Source organism: Manacus candei, unplaced genomic scaffold, assembly GCF_025592945.1.
Source record: "Manacus candei isolate 608988 ecotype Guabito, Panama unplaced genomic scaffold, ASM2559294v1 h1tg000049l, whole genome shotgun sequence".
In the NCBI taxonomy this organism is placed as follows: Eukaryota; Metazoa; Chordata; class Aves; order Passeriformes; family Pipridae; genus Manacus; species Manacus candei.
The window spans coordinates 9,403,397-9,416,597 of record NW_026138097.1 but is presented as its reverse complement, the minus strand read 5'-3'; the positions used below and the strand labels follow the sequence as shown (position 1 = coordinate 9,416,597).

At 42.3% G+C, this 13,201-nt stretch overlaps 1 long non-coding RNA gene across 2 annotated transcripts in view; it reads left to right on the top strand.

Moving 5' to 3' along the window:
• Nucleotides 1–10,043, top strand: part of LOC127476394 (uncharacterized) — a 137,365-nt gene extending 127,322 nt beyond the window's left edge. For both annotated transcript variants that reach the window (XR_007906579.1, XR_007906578.1), the window contains exon 4: nt 9,942–10,043. This is a non-coding gene — a long non-coding RNA (uncharacterized LOC127476394). The remainder of the gene's footprint in view (nt 1–9,941) is intronic.
• The last annotated feature ends 3,158 nt before the right edge of the window (nt 10,044–13,201 follow it).

Genomic DNA, 13,201 nt, shown 5'->3' with positions numbered 1-13,201 from the left:
CTTTGCTGATTTATGATTCTATGCTAATGGTTTTCCATTTTGTGCAGAAACATCTTTCCTTGTCTTGTTATGTATAATGATAATGAATAATGAGGAAATGGCTTCATAGATGATAAAGGACATTATGAAAGTCCTACTGTGACTTAACTGTAAGCTAAATTGTGTTCAAATCATCAGCTTTGGGCACAGCTCTCCTGCTGTGTTTCATCCTTCCTTCCTCCATTCTCTACTCTCTGATAAGCTTTGCAGCCTACTCTTTGCCAAGAAAGCAGAAAGCATTGGAAAGAAAGTGGAGTTAATTATATTTAATGGTGGGTCAGGAAGGGGGAAGGAATGATAAGATTTTGATATCAAGAGCCAGCATCAATGCTGAATATACACATGCTTTCAAGTTTGTTTCATTAAAATGGTTTCAAAAAGAACTCCTTTGGAAATATTGGTCATCTTGGCAAAGCACCATGATAATTTTTTTGAAATGTGAACTCTGGAAGACCTAACCGTGGGCCCCTTAAAAACCCCTTTCTACCTGCCCTCCCCCCCCCCCCCTTGTATCTTGCTCCTTCCTTACCCCCTAAACAACAGACTGATAAGCAAAAGCCTCAGAACTAGCTGTTCCTGCCTTGGTGGTTGGAATAGGTTTTCCTACTGTAGCATACTTTAAGCTCTGCCTGCACTGACTTCTGAGAAGGACATGTCTTGTGGATCTTCATCTCTCCTGGTGCTCTGAAGTGGTGGCAGGTCTGTGAGCATCACAGCGGGCTGCTCATCTGCTCCATTGGCCTTTCAGTGAGGCTGCTGTGCTCTGGTCTGGCTCCCATGCAGTGTTGGGACCATGGCACGGGATGTCTACACAGACTCAGAAGCACTCTCAAACAACAGACACATGTTATCTAGTGGTGTGGCAGGGTTTGCAAGGAAAGGTTTATAGAGAATTTAGGACCTGTCTCCCCTGCACCTTTTTGCTTCAGACCTTGCTGAGCCATCTTGGAGTAAACTGGTGCTTTTATGTAGTGTAAGAAAAAAATATCGAGTCCCAAAAGTGTGACTGTACCACAGCTCAGAGGCAACGCAGGGTTGATGCACCTGTGAGCAGTCCTGGAGCCAAGTCACTTACTGCCCACTCAAAAATCAAGTCACATTTGATACTAACATATAACCTGCCCCACACAGAACTGCAAAGAGCTATTTCTCCGCCTCTCCGTTTGTGGGCATTGGTGGTTTTGACATACCAAAAAAAGGTGCCTGCTGTACTGCTGCTGCTGCTGCCCATGCCATCTTTGATGAAACGTACTGCTGCATATCTGAAGGACATTGCATCTTGCAAATTAGAGGTGTGGGTGTCTGTCTCTAAATCCCCTCAGTTGTGTTCTCCCTAGACCATGCACCAGCCTGTTTTAAGGAGCTGCCTGCTGCAGGCCTAAGAGCTGATGCAGGCTTGCCATACCAGGGAGGCTGGGTCCCTTCTCAGCTTGCCAGGGAAGCTGAAAGGAACCCATTAGGGTATGTGTTTCCTCACCAGCTATTTGAATCTGTTATGTTTTCATGAAATATTTTTGTTCAGCTGATGAGGATTTTACTTTTGTGATGAACAAGATTCCTGTCACAAAATACCAGTCAGAGCTGGAAAAGGAGTGTCATGGTTTGAGATAGCCCCAAAATCCAATCCCCTAGCTCCATTCCCCCTCCCACATCTCAACCTAATGTGAGATGGGTTTTTCCAGACAAAACACACCAGACTCAAAGTGGGGGAAAGGGAAATATATTACAATGACTGTACAAATAAATACCATATCACATTATACACACGATCACAACTATCTCTACCATGACATATGTATTTACAGTGGATCAGATCTCTTCTCCCCTCCAAATAAAAGTCCAGGAGGGAAAGAAGGACAGATCCCTTCCAGTCCTTAAGCAGCAGCATCTCCTGAGGCAGCAGTCTGTCTGTCTTCTCCACATGCAGCAGCTGGTAGCTGGCTTTCTGCCAGCATCCACGAGGGAGGTATTCAAGCCTCTCTCGGCCCCATCCCCTCCAACCGAGGGGTCTTCCGTGGGCTTCGTAACCCCAGACAAGGTCGTATCACCACGTCATATCACGAAGACACAGGGGGGTCTTCGTGACGGTCTGGTATCTCCAGGAGACTCAGCTCCTTGCAGGGCCTCTGTGCCCTGTCTCTCAGGCTGCCACCGTGGCAGCAGTGCAAGGGGGGGGGGAGCCAAGGTCAACTCCCCCCGCATTCCATCTGGCCGTCCCGGTCCAGCTCCGGGATGCTCTGAGCTTCTCAGCTCCTCTCTCTCTCTGGTGCTGCATACTCCAAGGCTCCTCTAAAATAGGAGTCCATCTACTCCTCCTTCCAGGAGGTCTCAAAGGAGTTTTGGGGGGCTGGTACAGTCTTACCCCCAGAACTCTGTCTCTCAGGCTGCTGGCTCTCTCTCTTCTTCCCGGCTCTCCTTCCAGGAGTCTTCTCTGCGGTGTTGCATGTTGCTTCTGCTGCTCCTTCAGTTCAGGTGTTATCTGCTCTGGCTCTCTGCCACCATTTCTCTGGTCAGTGCCAGCTGCTGCTCTGCGCCCATGGAGAAAACATCTCCCGGCATAGCCACAGGCACCTAGCCCAGCTTTATGCTGTTCCAGGTCCCTGCAGCCCCCCAACCAGGGGCTGGGAGGGCCCAGAGGGCCCAAGGGGCTCAGACCCCCTTCCTCGTGGCTCACAACATGGCCACCTCTCCAGCAACCAAAACTACAACTCTTCTCTTCCGGTGAGCTTGTGATATGTTTACATTTCTGCAGGAGCGCCCATTGGGCAGAACTTCAAAACTTCCAGGGGTTTCCACCCCTTGGGGTCTACCACTTAATTTAGCCTCTGGGGGAAAACAAGATTCAAACCACGACAGGAGTTACACAGAAATATATTGTTATAATAATACCAGAGAAAATTTCCAAGCATGATCTGAATGCAAGTCTTGATTTCTTTTGCTATGGGTCAGAGGAGCGTAAACTGTCCCTTTCATCTGTGTAGTGTTGGATTCTGGGACAAAAATGCTTGGTATTCAGTATTTGGTATTTTATTTTAACTATTTTTTTGCTGAAAAGTGATAAAGATCCAAATAGTGTCCATTTTTGTAATAATATAGTGACTGGTCTAGTCTCAGAACTTACAAAGCTCTTGGTAGTTAAAGGCTGCAAGCTTTTATCTTTGGCAATTTCTATTCTAGCTGTGTAACTTATAGCAGAAGCTGAGATTCAGGATGGCACAGGTTAAGCAAAATTTGATATATTAAGTAATGCAAGAGGTATTGTAGAGAATTTGTTTCAACTGTCATGGTTTTTAATGGGAAGAAAATGAAATGCACTTAGTTTTTAAGTCTACATTGCACAAGGGTGGAGTCTTAGTATCCTGAGATTTTAGTGAATATTTGATATTAAATATTATACATAAATGATCTACCAAATAAACATGGGATAAAAACTTTTGAGTAATGCGGGGCAACTTCCTTAAAAATGTCAAAATGTGTATTCCTACTTGCGTGTTGTTGACTTCTACCCCATATAGTAGGTTGGGTATGGTAAGAGCTTATACCCCAACCTCATTTTTTCTTCTGAAACTCAGTGCCTTCCTGAGTTCAAGGCATTTTAAAGATTTTTATACTTTATATTTAAGAAGAATGATAGTTGAAGATAAACCTGATTTATTCTTCTTCCCCAAATAAGTTGTGATTAACCTCATCATTTTAGTTTATTTCTGAGTAGTTGCTGATTCTTTTTGAGGGCTATGTATAGTGGACTCATTTGTTGCCAGAATTAATTACACATATAAGGAAAGTTTGTAGCTAAACAGAAGCTGTGGAAGCAGAGGAAGCTCTTTCCTTTTTGAAATCTGACCACTTGAAACTACCCATAGTGTCTGGAAACCTGTAAGCTGATGCTCTGTAGTTTTGTTTCTATGGTCATTATATTCCTTGGTGCACATAATGAATATTTTTTTTTAAGAGTGAAAAATGCAAAAGTGCATAGATAATTTTAATAATTAAATTTTTGCTTGTGTTTTCTTTCAATGTTAAAAATGAATGTAAAAGATAAAATTATGTGTATTATAAACAAGGCCCTTTATCTGAGTACTTTGAAGCAGGATGTTCTATTAGTCTGTGCTCAGAGTCATGGTTCGGCTACAACTTGATAAAATAAGGCATTAAAGGGTGCGTAAAGATTTAAGAGCGCAGACATTGTTGGGTGTCTTGTGCTGTCATCAACAAAGATAAAATAATATGTCCTTTATTAAGTCCTTGTTCATTGATAGCTGTTATTCAGATTATACCTAGAATATCTCATAAGAGATTTAAAACCAGAACAAACACTACAACAGACATTTAGCTGGCAAGTTGTAGAGGTTATGCAACTCTCCACCAGACACAGAGCTGCTAGTTTTTAATTCGAAGGGAGCAATCTTCCAAGTTTTATTCACAGATTTATATTCTACTGGATTTAGTGACCTACTGTTAATGAACTTTCATGTGAAGATATATCTAAAGTAATTTTTTCAGTCTTTTTGTAATTTAAACAAAATTTCAGATGGCAGGCTTGTTTCACAATTAATGACTAGCTTTACAGCTAATTTTCAAAGAGTGCGTGTGTTTACATGCATAATGTGGTTTTAATATATAAAAAAAAGATTTTCTTATCAAGAACAAAATGAGCAAAAAGAAGATAGATCATCTTTTTCTATTTCTATTTTGAGTTGATTCTGATGCAAAACTACATAATGCAAAGTTTTTGTGTCTGAAGAAGTTGGATTGGCAACTCGGGACTGTGATCAGTTGTGTGGCAGATAACCTAAGATATGCAGCTGTATAACAGGCCAACTTAAAAATAGTGAACTGCTGGGCCATGCGTACCTTTCTTTCAGCCTTAAGCTTCCCATGGAGAAGCCCAGGAGAAGCAAAGCTTTTCTTGCAGCAGTGGAGTTCAGTGAGACTACAGCAGTGCAGGCCAGGGTGTTCTGTGTGGGGTGGGGGAAGAGCCCCAGGGTGGGACCATCCCAGGGCTGGGTTTCTCACACAGGTGTTTGCAGACAGGGCCCCTGGGTACCTGCCTCAGCTCTCTCAGAAGCTGTAGACACTGTGCTTTGTAAGGCTAGCTGAAGGGTGCAGATGTTTGCAGGAATGCTTCTGGAAGTTGTGAAATGTTGTTGGAATTGAAAGTGAGATGAGAAGCAAGAGGGGGTAATGTTTTGGGATGCTGTGCTAAGAACCTGAGGCTAATCAGGTGTAATGAAGTTTACGATGTCTGCCTGAAGGTATTTGCAACCTAGAGTGGCAGCTGTGAGGGGCAGATTACAGCTTTCATCTTGCTTGCATGCATGAGATGCGTTCAGTGGGAGATAGGACCTGCATCCATTACTTGCTTGAGTGCCCACTCTCTGTGGGCCTCTGTGCTTTGTTTTTCTCTCAGCCCTGACTCTAACCTGAACTTTATGCTCAGCCCTAGACCAGGTCCCCCAGCCATGGCCCAGGCAAGGAGTTTCATGCAACCCTGTTTTCTTGGCATCTTGCCTGGAGCAGGCCCTGTCTAGCCCCACTCTGTGTGTGGGCCTTTGGGCTATCTCGTTCATCCTGAACCCTAGTTTTATGTTGCACTCTGAGCTAAGGGCATACATAACAGGCAAGTTCCCTTTGCTCCTATGGGAGATGGCACAACAAGGTTATCTTGATGCTTTTTCTCTGTAATGGAGGATGCAACGAGTCCTGATGCTGCTGTTGTTCCTCCTATTCCATACCAGTGGGGGATGATAGGGTCCCAGCGTGAAATAGGGAACTGGGTGCGACTGTCACAGCATATGTGGCCTTTGGATTGATGTGAGCCAGATTTGTATGGTTTACCTTCTCTCCTATTGTGTTTCTTGATGGTGAGGTGAGAGGGGGGATTCAGACCATCTTCTCTCCTGAGGTCCTTGTGGATCACATTATGTATGGTTTTTAGTAAATAAGCAAGACCCAAAACCTCCCTCCCTGCCCCCACAAAACCAAACTGTGGCTGCACTGGATAGGCTTGAAATAGGTATAAACAAACATTAATCACTTTTCTAAGGTTCTGAGGCTCAATTTACCACTTCTTTGATAATGTCCCTGTAAGCAATGTGGCCAAACTCCAGGTCATATTAACATTGTGTTGAAAAAGTGATATGATTTTACTTGTTAAAATAACAGTCAAAAGATCATTAGTGGTAGTGGGAGTTGTGAAAGTAATCTTTCTGGTTATAGGGACAGACACTGCACTTTTTGGAGGAGGGAAGATCAAGACTAATTTCTAGAAGTATATTTCTAGAAATATTTTTCAGAATTTTCAGGAAAATCTCACAATCAGTTGATCTTTAACTTACCCTAGTTCACAATGTTTTTAAAGTAGAGATGGTGTTCTGCACACACTCCTGGTGTGTGTGCATGCATTCACATGGATATTCCTGCAAGACTGTTGTGGTAAAAAGCAATTGGCATTTACCAACTTTCTGCATCTGAAGCTGCTTCTTTTAGGCATTTGAACTGGTTCTCTGCACCCTGGCCCCAACTGACCTTTCATGTGCAGCTCTACATGTCCAGAGCGCAAAGGCAGCACCATTTCAAATGTAATGCCACTGGAGAGGGGTCATGGTGGAGGTTCCCCCTGCACAGGCACTTCTGTCTGCATCATGTGTGAAGCCGTTCCACATAAGTGAAGGCCCCCATCAGCTGCAGGCCTAGGGTGGGCAGCATCCTTACTTTCTATGACTTCCTTGGACTGAAAACAGGGAAAAATGGGAATCTCACCATCTTGCCTGGCCAGTGGTATGATTGGTAGCTGGGTCTGTTTTGGCAGAGCTGCACCCCACTCCTTCACAGGTGCATACCCCCGTGTGTGTACACACGGTCTTGGATGACCTTTTTGTAGGAAGATCCTGTGGAGGAAGATGTGTGCACATATGTGTTTAAGTGGCCTGATTCATTCCACTGTGTTTTATTTGATTGGTTCCTCTCCTCTCTTTCCCGAATGCTAGGAAGGCCTTGCATTTTTCTTTGCTATGTATGTTTGCCATATGTGTTTCAGATGGCTTTGGCAGTCTTTTGAAAAGAAGGATTGAGCTTCTGTGAGTATTCTAAATTGTTTTCCCTGATAGATGAAAGTATTAAAAGATACATACTGGTGGTTGCCTGAGAAGGGCAGAGAAGGGAATGTACTCTTTTGTATCTCAGCCTTGTGTCTTGTTTTAATTATTCCGTTAGCTCTTTCATGGAATATAGGCACATGGTTGCATAAAAAAATAAACAAAGTATTCTATCTGACCATCTTCAATAAAGATGGTATTGTTTTGAATATGTTAAAAAATTTTCGATTTCCAGAGACTGTGATAAAGGAAAGGAGTGTAATATGGCTGAGTTGTGTATGCATGCTTGCTTGCACAAAAATGAGAAAAAATACCTATAGTGTGCTTTTAGAATTTAGGGACAATTCAAGAAATCAAGATACCCTTTGGCTTCAGTGCATCCAAGCTGGAGAATGAACCTCAGGGTCTGCTCATTAAACAATTCATCTCTATTTTGGTGCCCATTCTGAAACTTCTGGCTTTCCTTTTTCACTCCAGCAGTCAGTATATTTAAAGGTGTGTGTCTCTGTGTGTTTGAAGAAACTATCAGATATTGGTGACAGCTGAGCTTTGAAATATTCTTTGAAACCAGCACAAAGTGCATGAGGAGTGAGTCATCATGAACATTTACAGACCATACTTGCTTCATGTGTTAGTCTTATAATGCTGAGCCTGTCTGATTGAGCTGGGGAAACTCACTTCATCATCATGCTCCTCAAAAAGCAGTCCAGTCACTAAAGCAAAAGATCTGAGCAACTTTTTTTATGATGCTAGTTTTGATTAATCAATCAAATTAAGATTTTCATCTTTTCTGTCACTGCCAGAGGGGTCCAAACTAGAGCATGATTTTCACCCCTCACGAGCTTCCATGAGTATCTTCCTTTTTGTAGTTTTAGCTACTTCAGTTAGAAAACATGAGGCTGTACATTTTGAAGGTAAAACTTTCCAGTTATGATTCCTCAGCAAGGAATTGAATTGAATTGAATGTGGCAAATTATGTTTAGTCACATAGACTCAGACAAGTTTGTAATAGGAAGATATTTTTGTTCGTAGATGCTGTGTCTGCTCCAGGTGTAAACTGAACCCCGAGAAGTGTGCAAAACCAAAGCTTTCTGAGCCCCGGTGTAGTTATTCTGGACAAGTTTCCAGCACGTGTGGAGAACACTACACCGTACACACATCAGGACTATAAAAAAAACAGTCGTAAGTTTCTGAACTGGCTGTTTGCATAAACCACAAACTGCTGAATTGTCAAGACAGTGGCCTCAGCTGTAACCCTCACAGCGTGGTGTGTGCTTGTGCAGCATGGGCTCTTTCTGACTTACCACAGTGGTCAATATGCTGCATCTGTGCTTTTAAGAGTGTTTGTTAGTATGTGCTACAGAACCTCTCCATATAAACTGGTGACCTTCGGCTTCAAACCTTAATCCAAAACTGGATGTTAATCACCGTCTCCCTTCTTACCTTGTAATTTCCTTTATTTTAACTCTTAAGCTTATAATTTGAACAAGGATCGTACTATGTAGGTGGCTAAGACTTGAACTTTTCTTGATTTTGATCAACCTCAGTGCATTTTATTCATACTGTTAAAAAAGTGAAGGTGCACTTAACATGCTTAGATATATAAAAAAGTTTATTGCTGGCAAAATGTCCTTTCTTTTTTCCTTCTCAGGATTTTCAGAATGTTTTACAGAAGTCAACTTTTATTTGACTTTCTGAGCATTGGAAGAATCTCTAATACTGTTGACAGGGTTGAATGCCTGGGTGACACAAGTCTGCCAGGCCTCAGTGTCTTCAGTTCACTCTGCATGGTTCAATGTTACAAACACGTATGACAAAACTTTGCGATTTCAGACTGGAATGCCTGCTTATGTTGATTTTCTTTCAAGGTTATAGCCATGCACACAAAAATGCACGCTGTGTAATAGAAAAAATTGGTATCTATAATAATGTTACATAAAAATTAATTATAAATGTAAGAATAGGAAATAAATGGCATGGGGGCATATTTTTGTGAGAATGTACTTGCACGAGCTATGTGCAAATATGGATTTTTTTGTACTTAATCTTAGCTACTCTTTTGAATCTTTTATTACTGTTTACTTAGTAGGCTGAAGTTTTGGTCTTACTTTTTGGCTGTTAAAACTGCAGTTGCCATCACACTGTAGCTTATGTTTCCAAGGTGGGCAGCAGATACTCTGTGTGCCTTTGGGAATAGCAGAGGGCAAGGAGTGAGGGTGTGCTGGAAGGCTGCCCACAGGGTTCTGCAGTGTTAAGGGACATCAACCACTGCCGCTGCCCAGCACCTTTGGACCTGTTTGGACCTGATTTGTTAAAATAAATAGATAAAATCCCCTGAAAGCTGGTGACTGCAGAGAACAAGAAAATATGTGTCTGAGAGTAGATTTGTCTTCTGCTGACACAGTTTGGCTTCCTTTTTGTAGCATGAATGTTCAATAAATTTTATTTCTCAAGGCTGTGTTTTAAGAGCACATTCCAGGTTGTGTTCCTGTTCCAGAAAGGTTTTAGTAAGGAAGCATCCTGACTGAAATTTTGGACTTCGTCCAGTGACTAAAGACCTTGTGGTGCCCAACTGGTAAAAATCCTGAAATATAAGATTATGTACTTGTATAAAAACATTGTGTTTTCTGTCATCTTACAGTCATTTGACCTTGAATTAGGGCAAGGTCTTTGCATTGAGTATCTGAAAGACATAATATAATATAAATGAATTGTTTTAAAACACGTATTATTATACTTTAATTTTTTATCAGTGCGTTAACATAAAGTTACTAAGTGTTCCTATTCTGGTTTTCTTTATTTTAGGCTTTAGTCACAGAGAAGCATGACGATTTAGACCTCTGAAGTAGGTGTGAATGGAATTGAAGGGCTTACATGGAGGATTCTGAATTCCCTTCCTTCCTGCTCCAGGAAAGACGGGTGAGTGAATTATGAGGTAATTAGTAAGTAATGCAGTCCTCACTTCAGAAGGTTTTTAGTCAAAACAGTAAGATACAATTCAGATGACTGTATGTAAGAATGGAATAAATTTCAGATACTACAGATACACCTCCTAATTACAGACGTCAGCCTTCAGTTTTCTGTTCCTGTTCCATAATAAGAGGGTTTTCATTAAAAAATAGTGTAATTTTTCTGTAAATCTCAGCCCCCTCCTACACTCACCAACTCCCTCTGATGTAGAATGTTCTATATTTGAAATGTCAAAGAAATCTGAACTGACAAAATTAATTTAGCCGTTTGTTGAAGTGGTTCTGAGTAAGGCTGTTACTGGAGAAAAGCTCAAGGTGGAGCTTTATTAGACCCCTGCACATATTTCTTAGTGAAACAGACAGGTCAGCAACAGCTCCAAATGTGGACATACTGCACCTGGGCTGCTCCCAGAGCCTGTTAGAGTGGAGGTGATATGTTAGTTCCAGTGGCTACAAATCCAGCTTGTGTGTCTTCCTGCCTCCCTCCCTTGCTATATCCCTGCCCTCAGAGGGAAAGAGAGAAACTAGGGGCCAAACCCTGTAGGAGGATAGATAGGACTTTGGGTTGTCTTTCTTTGGCTCTGACTTTGTAGATACATGAGTCCATCATTAGAAAAGGGCACATGACCTTTTTGTGGAGTTTACATATTGGCATTCTTATTACTTTCAGCTTTGTGAATACCTAGCATAATATCACCTTCAGCTACTGACCAATGAGTAAGATCTATGCTTCTTAGTACAACCTGTTCAAAGTGAGAAGATCCAATTCCTGTTAGAAAAGCACATGGTGTTGAAGCCCTGGCTTTTGGCAGGCTTCTTCTTACTTCTGCATCTATACAGGCCTACTAGGAGCATGTATGTGGTCCTGTGTATATACCAACACTGAGCAGTACATAACAGAATGAGCTTTAATTGCAGATGTTGTTGACCAGACAGGTCTTGCACCAAGATGTGATACAACAAGAAATATTTAAGAACTAGTTAAAATGAGCTCTAACACTGGTAGAGCAGCAGCAGTATCTTTGTATTAATTTAAACATTCTTGGACCTTAGATCCATTTTGGCTAAATTGTACTCAGGGCTGAAAATAGAGGCTGCACAATCCAGAGCTGCTTTGTATGACATTCTGAGTCTTTTCCTTATGTACATGGGGGCAGGCAATACCAAAGACCAAAAGAGATGGATCTGGACAGCACTCTCTGTCAGCTTGAGAGGACCAGAACTGAGATGTTGCCATGCTGCCTACAACCCTGCAGCCATAGGAAATGCCTTGGGTTGGGTAGGGAGATAAGATGATGACATTATTGTGTTGAAGGTGTTAGGGACGATATCTGAGGCTTTGCCTGAAGCAGCAATCTGCAGCAGGTGTGAGTGTATGCTGGAGAGGAGCAGGCTGCAGCAAGGTACAGGAGTATCCCAGCACTTGGAGGGGGTAAAAGGGTAGACAGCAGAGCAAAGTGGGTGTCAGTGGTATGTCAAAGCATCTGGAGCTCAGTGGGTGAAGAGGGAAAACAAATGGGAATAGTAACTTGTGTGGCTTCTCCAGAACAAAGAGCGGGATGAAAGGATGCAGTAGAGAGTGAAGTGGGTGGGAATTTTTCTGTTCAGCCATGTATGCTAAACATTTTTTTTCCTCCAGAGATGTTTCTTGGTGGGCTGTACTTGAGACCAAGTATGAAAGACTCTCCCCTGCAGTTGGTGAGAGACAGAGGTGAACACAAAGTCAGGGAACCAGAAATCAGACCTTTCTGAATAAGAGGAAAGAACAAAGGGCTGAGAAATGTCCAGGCAATAATGAGAAAACAAGTATTTTGAGGGGGAGTTTCGGAAGGTAATGGGAGAGCAGGACTCTTCATTAGGAAATACATAGTGATAACAACAGCCAACTTTCTTGTTTTTGTTCACTAGTATGATGCAAATGGTAGCTCTTATTGGAGGGAGAGAAAAATCACTTTTCTCAGCAAGAAAATGGAAAAAGCTCATTAGATTTGTGTGCATGCACTGAGAATGCTTTAATATAAGTGTGGGAAAGCAACAGAAGCATTTTAATAGCACTTTCTGTGTTTTCTATTTTTTTAAGAAGGGGGTGCCTATGGCGACAAAGCTGGGTAACCATCAGCCTAAACCCCACATCTGAGTGCCTTGTGGTGCTTTCTGAAAATATGTTCTTTTTTTCCCCTATCTTTCATATACTGCCTTGCTTAGAAAAAGCCAATGTTTTAAAATTTTATTTTGAAGTTTGTCAGAAGGAAGTCTAGTTATCTACTGGCCTGTATATTTGTTGCTTGACAGGAAGATTAAAGTGGTTGTGAATGTTTTAAAGATTCAGGCTTTGCATGAGTAGCTTTTGTCCTGCAGTGGGTAGCTGGGCTGTCACTTGGCAAGATGTGACTCCTGCCTGAAATCAGAGCAGCTCTGGGGCTGACCTAGTAGCTCAAAAACTGGCATAGACTCTCAAAACAGTGATCAGCTTGGTGAAGTAAAGACCACTTTGTGCGTGTGGATATATTCACTTTTACCTTTTTCCTGCTTTTCCTTTGGCTACAGCTGTGCTTTGAAGTGTTTGTGGTGTATTTGTTTTATCGGGAGGAGACTGGAGGTATCAAAGACATGCCAGAAAAGTACTTGTTAGCCTGATCTGTCCTCATGCAGTCCCTACACATGTCATATGGAGCTGGAAGTCTCTTATTTTAGAAATTGGCTAAATATGTTAATAACATTTGCTTCCAACAGGGCACTACGTTGTCGTGGACATCCTGTTGTCTTCCTCTTTCAGCCTTTATCTAGATCAGTCTGAGGGTTTTGTGAGCTTGTTCTTGTTTCCGAGGCCCCTGGTGGTGGTAAAAGGCAGGTGCTGATGACAGAGCTGTATTATGGGCAGGTCTGGGATCCCTGGAGCCATGGCAAAGTGGAGGGAAGAGCTTGTCCAGCTGTAGCAATCCTGACCTTTCAGAGAGCATCACGCTTACCCTCTATGTACTACCCAGTTGCTGTTCCCACTCTATGGCAGGCCTAGTGCTTGAGGGGGTGACACCAAAGCAATGTGGCTGTGTGTTTGCAGTTTTCCAGTGCTGCAAGCAAGTACTGAAAACCTCC